This window comes from Octopus bimaculoides, chromosome 3, assembly GCF_001194135.2.
Source record: "Octopus bimaculoides isolate UCB-OBI-ISO-001 chromosome 3, ASM119413v2, whole genome shotgun sequence".
Classification (NCBI taxonomy): domain Eukaryota; kingdom Metazoa; phylum Mollusca; class Cephalopoda; order Octopoda; family Octopodidae; genus Octopus; species Octopus bimaculoides.
In genome coordinates, this window is record NC_068983.1 from 95,341,680 (window position 1) to 95,346,035 (window position 4,356).

Consider the following 4,356-nt stretch of genomic DNA (forward strand, 5'->3'; position numbering starts at 1 on the left):
AGGTACAACTCATTTTTTTTCAGCTGAATGGACTGGAGCAATGTGAAATAAAATGTCTTGCTCAACGCGCCTCCAGGAATCGACCTTACGACCATGATCCGATTACCCTAACCGCTAAGCTACGCACGTTCAACGCACATGTATACGCGCCAACAGGCGCGCACACAGACATGCACACACACACACACACACACACACACACACACACACACACACACACACACACACACACACACACACACACACACACACACACACACACACAAACATACACACACACAAACACGTACGTACATACATACATTCATACATACATACAGACAGTCAGAAAGACAGGCAGATAGATAGATAGATAAATAGATAGATAGGTAGATAGATAGATAGGCATGGTTGTGGATACATACATATATCGACAGACAGAGATAAATAATGAGAGGGGAGAGAGAGAGAGTGAGAGAGAAGAAGTAGTGAAGGTAAGAGACAAAAAAAAAGCCATTAATTCGAACAATACATACTGAAAGCAAAACTATGAGGGCGAATTTATTTGTTTGAGTAGTAGAATTAAAGGATTAAAAGGGATTTTAGAAGGAGCGATGAATATTTTAGGGTTCATACCCTGTGTAATGAAAGAAAATAATTATTGAATCGTAACCGTACGGTCGGCTGAATCATCTGGAACACAATATATAAGGAACAGGTCGGAATTTGTATTGTTACTGTTACTTTGTCCCGGGTAATTCTAATCGAGCAGACCGGTACTTTTATTAGAAATTAGGATCTCACACAATGAACATCTGACTACGAATTGTAGCATTTCAGACAACTTTTTAACCCTTTCGTTTCGATATTTCTCTTGAAATATACTTTGTTTCAAATGCCTTTGTTTCAATTAATTTTGAAAATTATAGATAATTGGGCAAAATAACTTTCTCAATATGAAGCTGGTTATTGGAACATAAATTAACGTAGTTTTGATAGTTTTCAATTAGACTGTCTTAAAACAGGAAGTTTGTATCATAGAACCAAGCAGGCGGGTTGATATCAAAAAGGTTAAACAATTTTGTGAACTTGAGCAGGTTGTTCAGTTATGTTCAGAACTTGAGAAAGTTGTAAATTCATTTCATTGTTTTATGGTATTTCTACATTATTCCAAACATAACACGTTTGTGGCATATACATACTGAGGTGTTATTGACTTGCTTGTTAAGTCTTTTGTCTCAGTCTATTGTGTCACACCATAAGAAAGTGTTGGTATGATGTATCGTTTGTAAACAGGTCTTTTAAGGTGTAGGGGTATTTTGCTTTCAAAAAATGGAACTTTCCCTTTCGAATCCCTGCTAGTTCTAGGCAACTCGATTTTCTGTTATTTTTATTTACTTCAGTGTGCTGTTACAAGCTGACCAAGGTAGGTATAATCATTTACTATCTGGACGGATGTTTCTTAAACTTTCACACCGGAATCTTCATCTATCGGTTTGCTGAACATTATTTCGTTATTCTTTCGATGTTCATTCTTAGCCCTGTAGCCAAGAATACTGATTTCAAATTTTGGCACAAAGCCAGCAGTTTAGGGTAAGGGGTTAGTCGATTACATTGATCCCAGTGTTCAACTGTTGCTTATTTTACCGACCACGAAAGGATGAAAGGCAATGTCAACCTCGACATAATTTGAACGTAATTTGAAAGAAATGACGGACAAATGGCGCAAAGCATTTTGCCCAGCGTGCAAACGATTCTGCCAGCTCGCCGTCTTCCTACAGCCTACAATATTAATTGGGATCGCATAAATGGCAATCCTATATATCATACAGGGGATGATATTCAAGAGAACCTGATATTTTCACATGCAAGGTCATGTACAACAGTTTTATTCTTCTATGACTTTCAAATTTCCTAGATTTAACATTGACAAAACGGCATATATTTTTCCATCACTATAAACATCATCTTAACTGCATGCAACGCTCTAGAAGGCCTATCTAAATATATAGATCATTCCTCTTGTGTTTAAGGCAGAATGTGTTCCGAGCTGGCAGAAACGTTAGCACGCTGGGCGAAATGCTTAGCGGTATTTCGTCTATCTCTACGTTCTGAGTTCAAATTCCGCCGAAGTCGACTTTGGCTTTCATCCTTTCGGGGTCGATAAATCAAGTATCAGTTGCGTACTGGGGTCGATCTATTCGACTAGCCCCCTCCCACAAAATTTCGGGCCTTGTGCCAAGAGTAGAAAAGAACAACGCACTAGGTAGGATGTAATCAGCTGGTACTTACTTTGCCGACCCCAGGAGGATGAAAGACAAAGTGGACCCAAGTGGTAAAAATGACACAGCCAAACACCACAAGTCATTTGTGAATTTTGCTATTCACAATTATTAGACCCATCGTTTTGTCCCCTTTGATCTTTTATTAATGAATTTAACGACAGGCTCTGTTGTTTGCTTCACCATTCTTCATAATTGTCAGTTGTTTTCGTTTAAAACTCTTTCTCTGGGAAAGTTTGTAGCATGTATTGTATATTTGTCTGATGTACGTACGTGACGTACACATGTGAAGTTTACATGTGCCTCCCACAACCTTATCTATGTCCTAACCTGCTCAGGTTGTGGCCATAACTATGTAGGCCAAACGAGCCTCCCTTGAGACGCAGAGTCACGGTGCATAAGGAACAGATTCGCTTCCCTCAGTACAGGCAAATTGCACTGAGCGTACATCTTGACAGATGCGCAAGTGATAAAACGCCGAAGTTCCTTATTTTCCCACTGAACCAGTGCAAAGATTCAATTTCAGTGCAAGAACGACTAAATAAAGAGAACTTATTCATTCAAAAATATAAACCACACCTCAATATTCAAACCTGACAACCTCAGAAACTATACTAAGGAATCAGTTATCCCCCTTGACACCCATTACCTCCCTTGGTTCACTCTCTAAATTCTTTCTTATTTTTCAAATAGCCAAGATGGCGAAACATCCTCATCATGGGAATTAATCACTATACAATACCCCTTGAAAAGCTAATTTAAATAGCGAAAACCGGTTGGATTTTACAACACCCATATAATATGTATATATTTATATAAAAAAATATAAAACTATGCGAAACGAAGGCATTTTTCTTCATTTTTCTTTACATATTTTCAACTCATAATTTTATCACGTATTGTTTACTGAATCTCACGTATTTTTGCCCATTTATATTTCTATATACACACACACACACACGCACACACACGCACACACACACACACACATATATATATTTCATTTTTCATTTTCATTTTATCCAGTTTCAGCTCATGAGCTGTGGCCATGCTGGGGCACCGCCATTAAAAGATAAATTGCCTCCCCGGCGGGGAATCGAACCCCGGTCTCCCGCGTGACAGGCGGGGATACTTACCACTATACTACCGAGGATATATATATACATATATATATATATATTCTTTTATTCTTTTATTTGTTTCAGTCATTAGACAGCGGCCATGCTGGAGCACCGACTTGGGGAATTTTAGTCGAATTAATCGACCACTATTTCTTTTCTTTTCTTCTTTTTTTTTTAAGCCTGATACTTATTCTATCGGTCTCTTTTACCACTAAGTTATGGGTATATTAATCACCAACATCGGTTGCCAAGCGGTAGTGACACACACACAAACACACACACACATACATAAATATATATATATATATATACGGCGGACTACTTTTAGTTTCCATCTACCAAATCCACTGAAAGGAGATTGGTCGGCCTGAGGCTATAGTTGAAGACACTCTCTCAAGGTGTCACGCAGTAGGACAGAACCCGGAACCATGTGGTTGGGAAGCAAGCTTCTTACCACACAACACCGCATGCCCTGATAAATATATACATTCTTGATTTTACGAATATTTATGTATGTTTTCTTTCCATTGAAAACTTTACTCAAGATTTAAAACGAGAGGTTAAATAAAGAGTTAGAAACTAGAAAGACACGCTAATAAGTTAAAAAAGAAACAAAAGCTTCAGAGATGTTAAAAACGAAATAGTGTGTCTAACTGAGAGTTAAAGAAATAAATATATAGAATGATAGTCGCTGGAAGAAAGTCGGGTGAGGACAGGCAAGGAGATCCGTTCAATTGCTGCAAATAACACAGGTATTTCAAAGAATCAATGAATATACATGCATGCATACATACATCTATCAATACATACACATACATACATACATACATACATACATACATACGCATGGACACACATATTGATATATATATATATATACATATGTATGTATGTATGTATGTACGCATGTAAGTATATATGTATATATGTGTGTGTCTGTATATATATATATATATATATATATATATATATAT

At 37.3% G+C, this 4,356-nt stretch overlaps 1 non-coding gene across 1 annotated transcript; it reads right to left on the reverse strand.

Annotated features, from left to right (window-relative positions):
- Nucleotides 1-3,342: 3,342 nt before the first annotated feature.
- Trnad-guc (transfer RNA aspartic acid (anticodon GUC)) lies at nucleotides 3,343-3,414 on the reverse strand. The gene has a single exon. It is a non-coding gene; the product is annotated as a tRNA-Asp (tRNA).
- Nucleotides 3,415-4,356: the final 942 nt, after the last annotated feature.